The sequence below is a fragment of the Mobula birostris genome, chromosome 8 (assembly GCF_030028105.1).
Source record: "Mobula birostris isolate sMobBir1 chromosome 8, sMobBir1.hap1, whole genome shotgun sequence".
Classification (NCBI taxonomy): Eukaryota; Metazoa; Chordata; class Chondrichthyes; order Myliobatiformes; family Myliobatidae; genus Mobula; species Mobula birostris.
This window is the reverse complement of record NC_092377.1, coordinates 119,645,885-119,659,138: the sequence shown is the minus strand read 5'-3', so window position 1 is coordinate 119,659,138 and position 13,254 is coordinate 119,645,885.

The following is a 13,254-nucleotide window of genomic DNA, read 5'->3' as shown; positions in this document are numbered from 1 at the left end:
GTTTCTGAGTGGACTGGAAGGAGGGCGGGACAGCTTTTTTCGGGAACACGGACTATGATTGGCTTAAGAAGAGAAAACGAGAGGGAGAGGGAGGGAGAGGGATATATATATATATGTGTGTGTGTGAGTATGTATGTGTGTGTATATATATGTGTGTGTGTGTGTATGTATGTGTATATGTATGTATGTGTATGTATATACATATGTGTGTATGTATATGTGTATGTATATATTTATATGTGTGTATATATGTTGGTCGTGCCGCTGTGGGGAATCAGACGGAACTGGGGAGGGAGGAGACTCGGTCCTCAAACCTGCCCCGTCAGTCAGTGAGGTCAGGCCTCCAACTCCAACTCTAATTGATTTACTTACTTATTTCGTTAGTTTTACTTTTTTCTTCTTCTATATTATGTATTGCATTGGACTGTTGTTGCTAAGTTACAGGTCTGTCACGGTATATTACAAACAAGAGAAAATCTGCAGATGCTGGAAATCCGGTAACACACACAAAATGCTGGAGGAACTCGTCAGGCCAGGCAGCATCCATGGAAAGGAGAACAGTCGACTTTTCGGGCCGAGACCCTTCAGCAGGACTGAAGGAAAAAAGTCGAGGTGTAGATTTAAAAGGTGCGGGGAGGTGGAGTGGTGGAGGAGGGAGGAACACCAGGTGACAGGTGAAACCTGGAGGGGGAGGGATGAAGTAAAGAGATGGGAAGAGATACAAGGCTGGAGACGGGGAAATTAAATAGGAGAGGACAAAAGGCCATGGAAGAAAGAAAACAGGAGAGGAGCCCCAGAAGGAGACGGTGGACAGGTAAGGAGATAAGGAGAAAGAGGAAAAAGGGGATGGGAAATGGTGAAGTGGAGGTGGGGTGGAGGCATTACCAGAAATTTGGGAAATCGATGTTCATGCCATCAGGTTGGAGACAGAATATAAGGTGTTGTTGCTCCAACCTGTGCGGCCTTATTGTGGCAGTATTTGAGGCCATGGATTGACATATCAGGATTGGGAATGGAAAGTGGAGTTAGAAGTGGATAGCCACTGGGAGATCCCGCTTTTTTCTGGCAGACAGAGCATAGGTGTTTGCCAAAACCATCTCTCAATCTATATCAGCTCACTCTGATATACAGGAGGCTATACTGGGAGCTCCAGATGCAGGAGATGACCCCAACAGGCTCACAGGTGAAGTTTCACTTCACCTGGAAGGACTGTTTGAGGCCCTGAATTGTTGTGAGGTGTAGGGGCAGGTGTAGCATTTATCCCACTACTCCCCACCCTCCCACCACCACACCAGGGATAGTGTTCCACTTGTCCTCACCGACAAAACTGCCAGCCTCCACACCAAGCACATAATTCTCTGGACCTTCCATCTCCAAAGGGATCCAACCACCAAGCACATCTTCCTCCCACACACTTTCTGCTTTCTGCAGGAATCACTCCTTGTGCAACTCCCTCGTCTATTCATCCCTCCTCAATGATCTCCCTCCTAGCACTTAACCTTACAAGCAGAACAAGTGCTATACCTGCCCCTAGCAGTAGTAGGCAGCCGTTGATCCCAGGGGATCATGGGATTGCCCCTCTGGTGGACTGTGTCTTCTCCAGGGCACAAGCCAGGGTGGAAAATTTGAAGAACAGGCTGTCGCCCCTGCAGCGGATTCTCCTCTCCACATTGCTGATGTAGTCCAAGGGCAAGCACCAATACAGCTTCACACCAGCGTCGTCTCAGAGGTTGCTGGAGTGAAGTTGTAAACAGCAACAAACTGCCCGAGGGACCCGGGCTCCAGATTTCTTCATCGGGTTTCTTATCCTATTTCTTCATATGGTTGATCATATCTCAGAGTCAGTGTATAAAATTAGGTGGGGGAGCAGCTCATTGGTTATTACACTCCAGGGTGGGGCTGGTGCCCTATTGGGACAAAGGGAAGCTGGTGGACTACTATAGTACACTGGGAGGTGCCTATTGGGTTTACATTACTGGATATTGTACTCTTGTCTTTTATCTGTAACTTAGTTGTGAGTCTGTGAGAATCATACTAGTCTGAGGCCTGGATCACCACGTTTGCAACTTTCAAGGGGTAGTGTCCTGTAGGGGTATGCCTTATTCTGATTGTCGAAAGTTCTCCCATTGGGATTGGTTAGTTTAGAAGCTGCTGATGCTTTTCCCATTGGAGAACTGCCTAGTGTCAGTTTCAAATATCCTGCATTTATAAAATAGCACATGGAGGGGGTTTGCACTCTTCCTCCTTTGTTTCAGACATGATCATTGAGAAGGTATGCTCTGTGCGCTCTTTTAACTAAGTATGTTTGTTGAATATTCAACTTTTTAGTGTTTGTAACTTGGGGAACATGAATATTTGGTGGAATTTTTACTGTTTGTAAGGAAATGATTAATATACCTATTCACAGAGAGTGCTTTCTGCATCCCTTGCCAGACCCACAACCTGATTGAACATTACACTTGACCAGGTGGAAAGCGGGAGAGAGTCATGAACAAAGGCGATGAGAGTAAAAGGCATTAGGGAGTGGTCATGCAGTTGAGGGAAACAAAGAAGGGGTGGCCTCTCTGCTTGTTGTCTGGAATAACTGGGGTGGTGTTATGATCTGAAGTTATTGAACTGGTTGACTTGCCTCATCAGAAAGTGTGTATTCCTTCAATCATTATATCATTGGGGTGCCACAGTGGTGCAGCAGTCAGTGTGACACTGCTACAGCTCAGAGTGTCAGAGTTTGCAGTTCAATTCCAGCATCCTACGTACGTAGTCACTCTACATCCTCCCCATGGAACGTCTGGGTTTTCTCTTGGTCATCTTGTTTCCTCCCAGAGTCACTGATGTACTGGGTATCATTGCCACTGATGGCTGTGGAGGCCAAGTCATTGAGTAGATTTAATGCAGAGGTTGAAAGGTTGTTGATTAGTCAAGGGTTCAAAGATCATGGGGAGAAGGCGGAAGAGTGGGCTCACTGTAGGAAGTGGATCAAACAGCTCTGGACCCTTTCTTCTCCTTTTGTCTCTCTGGATCTTCTTCAATCCATCGGAGTCATTGGAGATATGAAGACAGGGGATTCATCAGCTGATGATGTTTAGGAGGGAGCCAAGTAGAGAGACTGGATCATAAAGGGAGCAACAAAATGATCAATAAGAGAATACATCAGCAAACTAAACGTTGTCTCTTCAGGCTTCTGTACCTCCTTCCTCAGGGTAGCTATGAGAAGAGGGTGGTGAAGGTCCCTAATGATAGATGCCGCCTTTCTGAGGCATCACTCCTTGAAGTTGTCCTGAATCCTTCACAGGATAGTGCCTATGATGGAGCTGACTAAGATTATAACTCATCTCTTTGTTAGTTTTCCTCCTCCTTCCTTTGGCCATTTCAACGGCCTGATTGATTTCCTTCACCCTGTAGCCATTCTGTAGAAATGTCATGTGTAATCATCTTATTTCATCATGGAGGCTCTCTGAGTTTTTGCACAGTCAATCAAAGTAGAACGAACCACTCTACCTTGGGAGATGTGATGGTGGCTGTTATTGTTGAGGTATAAGTCCATGTGCTTGGGTTTCCTGCAAGGAAGCTCAAATCGCAGATTATGCGGATCAAAGATGATATGGGCCTCAGGGCAGCTTGTGTTTACAGGATTCCCTGTGAATGCACAGCAGTGTACATCAGCCAAACGGAACTCACAACATCAAGGAGCATAGGAGGTACATCCCTTTGGGTTACCCGGAGAAATCGGCGGTAGCAGAACATTGTATTCACAATGGCCATAGGCTTGACTTCAGTGCCACAAAGGTGTTGGGACCACTTGGTAAAGGAAGCCATTAAAATAAAACTAAAGGAAAAGAATTTTAACAAAGATTAAGGTATCACTCTAAGTAGGAACTAGAATTCAATTGAAAGCAAGTTGAGAATGCAGAAACCTGGTTGGATGAGGACTAACCCATCAGGAGGGATGAACGATAGGGGTGTATATACCACTGGACTAGACATGCCCAGGCATCATCCCTGAGGAAGATAGAAACCATAGAAAACCATAGAAACTACAGCACAGAAACAGGCCTTTTGGCCCTCCTTGGCTGTGCCGAACCATTTTCTGCCTAGTCCCACCGACCTGCACTCGGACCATATCCCTCCATACGCCTCCCATCCATGTATCTGTCCAATTTATTCTTAAATGTTAAAAAAGAACCCGCATTTACCACCTCGTCTGGCAGCTCATTCCATACTCCCACCACTCTCTGTGTGAAGAAGCCCCCCCTAATGTTCCCTTTAAACTTTTCCCCCCTCACCCTTAACCCATGTCCTCTGTTTTTTTTCTCCCCTTGCCTCAGTGGAAGAAGCCTGCTTGCATTCACTCTATCTATACCCATCATAATTTTATATACCTCTATCAAATCTCCCCTCATTCTTCTACGCTCCAGGGAATAAAGTCCCAACCTATTCAACCTTTGTCTGTAACTGAGTTTCTCAAGTCCCGGCAACATCCTTGTAAACCTTCTCTGCACTCTTTCAACCTTATTTATATCCTTCCTGTAATTTGGTGACCAAAATTGAACACAATACTCCAGATTCGGCCTCACCAACGCCTTATACAACCTCATTATAACATTCCAGCTCTTATACTCAATACTTTGATTAATAAAGGCCAATGTACCAAAAGCTCTCTTTACGACCCTATCTACCTGTGACGCCACTTTTAGGGAATTTTGTATCTGTATTCCTATAACTTACTGGCCTATAATTTCCCGGATTGCTTTTCGATCCTTTTTTAAACAACGGAACATGAGCCACTCTCCAATCCTCCGGCACCTCACCTGTAGCCAGAGACATTTTAAATATTTCTGCCAGGGCCCCTGCAATTTCAACACTAGTCTCCTTCAAGGTCCGAGGGAACACCCTGTTGGGTCCCGGGGATTTATCCACTTTAATTTTCCTCAAGACAGCAAGGACCTCCTCCTTTTCGATCTGTACAGTTTCCATGATCTCACTACTTGTTTCCCTTAACTCCATAGACTTCATGCCAGTTTCCTTAGTAAATACAGATGCAAAAAACCTATTTAAGATCTCCCCCATTTCCTTTGGTTCCGCACATAGCTGACCACTCTGATCTTCAAGAGAACCAATTTTATCCCTTACAATCCTTTTGCTCTTAATATAGCTTTAAAAGCTCTTTGGATTATCCTTCACTTTGACCGCCAAGGCAACCTCATGTCTTTTTTTAGCCCTCCTCATTTCATTCTTAAGTATTTTCTTGCACTTCTTATAATCCTCAAGCACCTTATTTACTCCCTGCTTCCTATACATGTCATACAACTCCCTCTTCTTCTTTATCAGAGTTGCAATATCCCTTGAGAACCAAGGTTCCTTATTCCTATTCACCTTGCCTTTAATCCTGACAGGAACATACAAACTCTGCACTCTCAAAATTTCTCCTTTCAAGGCTTCCCACCTACCGATCACATCCTTGCCAGGGAACAACCTGTCCCAATCCACGCTTCTTCGATCCTTTCTCATTTCTTCAAATTTGGCCTTCTTCCAGTTAAGAACCTCAACCCTAGGACCAGATCTATCCTTGTCCATGATCAAACTGAAACTAATGGTGTTATGATCACTGGAACCAAAGTGCTTCCCTACACAGACTTCTGTCACTTGTCCTAGCTTGTTTCCTAACAGGAGATACAATATTGCTTCCCCTCTAGATGGTCCCTCTATATATTGATTTAGAAAACTTTCCTGAACACATTTTACAAACTCTAAACCATCTAGACCCCTAACAGTATGGGAGACCCAATCAATATATGGAAAATTAAAATCCCCTACCACCACAACTTTATGTTTCCTGCAGTTGCCTGCTATCTCTCTGCAGATTTGCTCTTCCAATTCTCGTTGACTATTGGGTGGTCTGTAATACAATCCCACTAATGTGGCCATACCTTTCCTGTTTCTCAGCTCCACCCATAAGGACTCAGTAGACAAGCCCTCTAATTTGTCCGGCCTGAGCACTGCTGCAATATTTTCCCTAACAAGCAATGCTACTCCCCCACCTTTCATTCCTCTGTCTCGATCACATCTGAAACATCGGAACCCTGGAATATTAAGCTGCCAGTCCTGCCCGTCCTGTAGCCAAGTTTCACTAATTGCTATAACGTCATAATTCCACGTGTCAATCCACGCCCTCAACTCATCCGCCTTCCCCGCAATACTCCTAGCATTGAAATATATACACCTCAGAAGATTTTTACCACCACTCACAACCTTTCTATTAGCAGATTTGCTGGAACTTTTAACATCATTTATTTTCACCCCAGCCACACTGTCAGCTCTGGCACTCTGGTTCCCATCCCCCTGCAAATCTAGTTTAAAGCCTCCCCAATAGCATTAACAAACCTCCCTGAAAGGATATTGGTCCTCCTGTAGTTCAAGTGTAACCTGTCTCTCTTGTAAAGGTCCCACCTGCCCCAGAAGAGGTCCCAATTATCCTGAAATCTGAAACCCTGCTCCCTACAACAGTTCCTCAGCCACTTGTTCATCCTCCAGAGCATCCTATTCCTACCCTCACTGGCATGTAGTACAGGTAGCAATCCTGAGATTACCACCCTCGAGGTCCTGCTTTTTAACTTCCCACCAAGCTCTCTATACTCACTCTCCAGGACCTCTCCAGGATGGCAGATCTTGTCATTGAAAAGCTGGCTAAAGTCGATACCTGTACCCAGCTGGAAGCCCAAGAAGAGTCTATTTGTATACATTGGTTGATTAAACATTGTTGTTCCTTTAAATAATCCATTATGGGGTATATGTATAAATACATGAATTGCATATGTCATCACACTACCACCTGATACAAGCACACCTCGCTTAAAGTAAACATGGTTACATCCACATTTTCAAACTCATGTCTTCATTTGAGTTAGTTTAATGTTTTGAAATTACAAAACATTTCAATTGATATAGCTATAAAGAAGGCAAGACAGCGGCTATTAGGAGTTTGAAGAGATTTGGCATGTCAACAAATACACTCAAAAACTTCTATAGATGTACCATGGAGAGCATTCTGACAGGCTGCATCACTGTCTGGTATGGGGGGTGGGGGCTACTGCACAGGATCAAAAGAAGCTGCAGAAGGTTGTAAATCTAATCAGCTTCATCTTGGTAAGGGCCTAAAAAGTACCCAAGACATCTTCAGGGAGCGGTGTCTCAGAAAGGCAGTGTCCATTATTAAGGACCTCCAGCACCCAGAGCAAGACCTTCCCTCACTGTTACCATCAGGTAGGAGGTACAGAAGCCTGAAGGCACGTGCTCAGCGATTCAGGAACAGCTTCTTCCCTTCTGCCATCCGACTCCTAAATAGACATTGAATCCTTGGACACTACCTCACTTTTTTTAATATACAGTATTTCTGTTTCTTGCACGTTTTAAAAAAATCTATTCAATATACATATACCGTAATTGATTTACTTATTTATTTAATATTCTTATTTTTATTGTCAAGAGTGAAGGTGAACATCCGGAAGTGGTGGTGCGTGTCGGCACAATTGACGTGGGGAAGAAGAGGAAAGACATTCTACAGCGTGACTTCAGAGAACTCGGAAGAAGGCTGAAAAGCAGGACTTCCAGGGTGGTTATCTCCGGTTTGCTTCCAGTTCCCTGTGCTGGAGTGGTCAAGAACAGGGGGATAATGGATCTGAATGTGTGGCTGAGGAACTGGTGCAGGAAGCAAGGATTTACATTCTTGGACCACTGGGGCATGTTTCGGGGTAAGAATGAATTGAACAAAAGGGATGGGTTGCACCTTAATAAGCGGGGCACCAGCATTCTGGCAGCCAGGTTTGCCTCTGCAACACGGGTGTGTTTAAACTAAGTAGTGGGGGGGGGGGGGGAGGGGACGAACTGGAAACATAAGGATGGAGATAAAGGGAAAGTGAGAATAAGAAAAGTTAAGAATGACAGCAGAATCAACAGAGCAGAAAACTCAGGAAGGGATCGTACAGTATGGCCAAGTGAAATAGGAATTGATATGGGAGGTGAGGGGAGTAATGAATTAAAGGTATTGTACATGAATGCACGGAGTATAAGAAATAAAGTGGATGACCTTGAGGCACAGCTGGAAATTGGTAAGTATGATGTTGTGGGAATAACAGAGACATGGCTTCAAGTGGACAGGGCCTGGCAAATGAATATTCAACGGTATACGTCCTATTGAAAGGACAGACTGATGGGCAGAGGGGGTGGGGTGGCTCTGTTGGTGAGGAATGATATTCAGTCCCTTGCGAGGGGGGACACAGAATCAGGAGATGTAGAGTCAGTATGGATAGAACTGAGAAATTCTAAGGGTAGAAAGACCCTAATAGGAGTTATCTACAGGCCCCCAAACAGTAGTCTGGATGTAGGGTGTACGTTGAATCAAGAGTTAAAATTGGCATGTCGCAAGGGTAATGCTACAGTTGTTATGGGGGACTTCAACATGCAGATAGACTGGAGGAATCAGGTTGGTACTGGACCCCAAGAAAGGGAGTTTGTGAATTCTTAGAACAGCTTATACTGGAGCCTACCAGAGAGAACAGAATTCTAGATTTAGTGTTGCGCAATGAACTGGATTTGATCAGGCACCTCGAGGTAAAGGAGCCATTAGGAGGTAGTGACCATAATATGGTAAGTTTTAATCTACAATTTGAGAGGGAGAAGGGAAAATTGGAAGTGTCAGTATTATGGTTGAACAAAGGGAACTATGGTGCTATGGGGGAGGAGCTGGCCAAAGTTCAATGGAACAATACCCTAGCAGGGATGACAGTGGAACAGCGATGGCAAGTGTTTCTGGGAATAATGCGTAAGGTGCAGGATCAGTTCATTCCAAAGAGCAAGAAAGATCCGAAGGGAAGTAAGGGGAGGCCGTGGCTGACAAGGGAAGTAATGGACAGTATAAAAATAAAAGAGAAGAAGTATAACATAGCAAAGATGAGCAGGAAGCCGGAGGATTGGGAAACTTTTAAAGAGCAACAGAAGGTAACTAAAAAGGCAATATGCAGAGAAAAAATGAGGTACGAAGGTAAACAAGCCAAGAATATAAAGAAGGATAGTAAAAGCCTTTTTAGATATGTGAAAAGGAAAAAAATACTTAAGACCAAAATTGGGCCCTTGAAGACAGAAGCGGGTGAATTTATTATGGGGAACAAGGAAATGGCAGACGAGTTGAACAGGTACTTTGGATCTGTCTTCACTAGGGAAGACACAAACAATCTCCCAGATATAATAGTGGCCAAAGGACCTAGGATAATGGATGTATTGAAGGAAATTTATATTAGGCAGGAAATGGTGTTGGATAGGCTGTTGGGTCTGAAGGCTGATAAGTCCTCGGGACCAGATGGTCTGCATCCCAGAGTACTTAAGGAGGTGGCTTTAGAAATCGTGGATGCATTGGTAATCATTTTCCAATGTTCTATAGATTCAGGATCAGTTCCTGTGGATTGGAGGGTGGTTAATGTTGTCCCTCTCTTCAAGAAGGGAAGAAGAGAGAAAACAGGGAATTATAGACCGGTTAGCCTGACGTCGGTGGTGTGAAAGATGCTGGAGTCAATTATAAAAGATGAAATTACGACACATCTGGATAGTAGTAACAGGATCAGTCCAAGTCAGCATGGATTTACGAAGGGGAAATCGTGCTTGACAAATCTTCTGGAATTTTTTGAGGATGTAACTATGACAATGGTCAAGGGAGAGCCAGTGGATGTAGTGTACCTGGACTTGAAGAAAGCTTTTGATAAAGTCCCACATAGGAGATTAGTGGGCAAAATTAGGGCACATGGTATTGGGGGCAGAGTACTGACATGGATTGAAAATTGGCTGGCTGACAGAAAACAAAGAGTAGCGATTAACGGGTCCCTTTCGGAATGGCAGGCGGTGCCAGTGGGGTACCGCAGGGTTCAGTGCTGGGACCGCAGCTGTTTACAATATATATTAATGATTTAGATGAGGGAATTAAAAGTAACATTAGCAGATTTGCTGATGACACAAAGCTGGGTGGCAGTGTGAAATGTGAAGAAGATATTATGAGAATGCAGGGTGACTTGTACAGGTTGGGTGAGTGGGCAGATGCAGTTTAATGTGGGTAAATGTGAGGTTATCCACTTTGGAGGTAAGAACGGGAAGGCAGATTATTATCTAAATGGAGTCAAGTTAGGAAAAGGGGAAGCACAATGAGATCTAGGTGTTCTTGTACATCAGTCACTGAAAGCAAGCATGCAAGTACAACAGGCAGTGAAGAAAGCTAATGGCATGCTGGCCTTCATAACAAGGGGAATTCAGTATAAGAGCAAAGAGGTCCTTCTGCAGTTGTACAGGGCCCTGGTGAGACCACACCTGGAGTACTGTGTGCAGTTTTGGTCTCCAAATTTGAGGAAGGACATTCTTGCTATTGAGGGAGTGCAGCGTAGGTTCACGAGGTTAATTCCCGGGATGGCGGGACTGTCATATGTTGAAAGATTGGAGCGACTGGGCTTGTATACTCTGGAATTTAGAAGGCTGAGAGGGGATCTGATTGAAACATAAGATTATTAAGAGATTGGGAGATTGGACATGCTGGAGGCAGGAAGCATGTTCCCGCTGATGGGTGAGTCCAGAACCAGGGGCCACAGTTTAAGAATAAGGGGTAGGCCATTTAGAACGGGGTTAAGGAAAAACTTTTTCACCCAGAGAGTGGTGGACATATGGAATGCTCTGCCCCAGAAGGCTGTGGAAGTGTTGTTGAGTGTGACGATGGCTTACCCTGTTAGACACGCCGTCCCCCTTCATTCTGCCACTACACACCTTGTTCCTCTTCTAGGGGACATTTTAGAACCTGTTTCCCCTTATGCTCTATCGTACCTTTCTCCCTCCTTTCTCCCATTCTCGTTTCATCCTTCTGAGAAACCATGTTTCAGTGGGTGTGAGATCTGTGGGATCAAACATTTCACAAACTCTTTTGCTCTCCCTGGTACTGTGCAATACCAGAATCATAAGCCAGTTAATACGCAGTTGTTGAGTCAAATCTTACCTATCCAAATTGGGAATGTAAACACTCGAGAAAACTGACAATAACCTTATCACAAATGCCGTGGGGTGGTCTCCTTTCAACTGTCGGCACTTATGCAGAACCTCCACCTGGTTACCTCGATGAGTTTCTGCAGCTTTTAATAGAGCCTCCTGAAAATCACACATGCCTATTCCTCCAACACACATCAAAGTTGCTGGTGAATGCAGCAGGCCAGGCAGCATCTATAGGAAGAGGTACGGTCGACGTTTCGGGCCGAGACCCTTCGTTTGTCAACCCTTTATGTGTGTTGCTTGAAATTCCAGCATCTGCAGATTTCCTCGTGTTTGCCTATTCGTCCAGCAGGACTGAGTGCAATACTGAAGGGTTAACTTCTGTTCCTTTGCTTCATCTGTCACGGGGTCCTGAATTACCCCATGAACTGTGCTCGATTAACCCCATGAACTGTGCTCGATTACCCCCATGAACTGTGCTTTTGAAAAGAGGGAGAGAGTTATTTAACACGGACAGCTTGTTTTTAAGAGAGAGAGAAAGAAAGAGAGAGAGATGAAGACTGCTTTGAGATGTGTTATGAACCCTAAGGTTCATATTTCCCATGGACTGTCACTTTAAGCAACGAGAAAGAACTTTTGGATTTCTGCTGAGTTTGGAGAGAGAGGGCACCGAGCAGCTTGTAAGTCACTATAGTGACCGAGGGTGGCGTTATTTGATGGACAATCGAGGTTATGTTTTCACTGGAGGATGTTTATACTTTCTCCAAGGACATTTGCTTGCTAGTACACTCTTACACGGACAGAGATGGGAGGAGTTATTTGAATGACAGTTGGTACTCAGTACGGTGAGATAAATGGGAGGTCAGATGATAGACCTGCGGCACATGTTTTTGGACACTGAATGAGCTTTGTGGTGCCCACAGAAAAAGTGGGTTTTTGGAGGATCGATCAGGTGGATTGATCAGGCGGATCGATCAGTGGCTCCTGCAGTGAGAAACGGGAGTGACCGGTGGGAAGTTGTCCATGTTATCAACCCTTGCCTGGGTTGATAGTTCCACCACAGAAAACCGGTCCCCTTTGATGAAGTCACAGTCGGTGACTTTTAAAGGATTTCGGAGGACATCGGGAAGATCGACGGTGTCAACTCACCTGAAGACTCAAATCTATCTCTCTCTCTCTCTCTCTCTCTCTCCAACACTACTCAACTCAATACCATGAACTGAACTGAACTTTACTCATTGTAGTAAAACTATCTACTTACCCATAGACTTGCTTGGTTTTCCTATATATTCCACACTTACTTATATATAATCATTGCTAACCTGTTTGATTTATCTGCATTTATATTACTGTATTGCGTAGGTACTAATAAATTCCATTAGTTAATAGCAATACTGGACTCTGAAGTGTTTTTCATTTCTGGTGGTTCTTTAACATGTCAAGGGGTATGTGACACAAGGATACCAAACAACACAGCAACACCGATGGTTTGTCACATCTTCCACTGCTGGTAACTGAAATCATCCTGTGACCCAGCAGAATTGTTTCACAGAGCACTGGTGGACCAGTTGCCGGTAACAAATTCTGAAATACAAAGAGAAACAAGGAATGACCCGACATTGTCAAATGTCTCTGAAATCATCATGGAAGGATGGCCAGATCATGGTAACCCTATGTTTCCAGAGTTCTCAGAGAGACAAGAACAACTGTCGATATGTCAAAGTATGTTGATATGTGGATCTCGTGCTGTGGTCCCTTTAACCTGCAGACCAGAGTGTCAGAGAATCTGCATGGAGAACACCTGGGTACAGTCAAGATGTGGAATCTCACCTGGTCCTATATGTGGTGGCCCGGAATAGATAAACAGATTGAAGACTTGACCAAAAGCTGTTCAGGATGCCAAAAAGTTCAAAGTGTACCCCCCAAAGACACCTCCATGGGAGTGGCGGTTGTCACCATATTGGCTTTGCTGGGCTATTCATGAACTCCACGTTTCTGATTGCTGTCAAGGCTCATTCGAAGTTGCCTGAAGTCATATCCATGAAGTCAACCACCTCAGCAATGATTGTTTCCACTCTGAGAACTACCTTCACCAAAACAAATTGTGAGTGACAACAGACCACAATATACGTCAAAAGAGTTCAGAATATTCATGAATTAAAATGGCAGCAGACATTTCAAGTCAGCTTCTCACCACCTAGCAATGAATGGGTTATCTGAAAGGTTTATCCAAACATTTGAGAA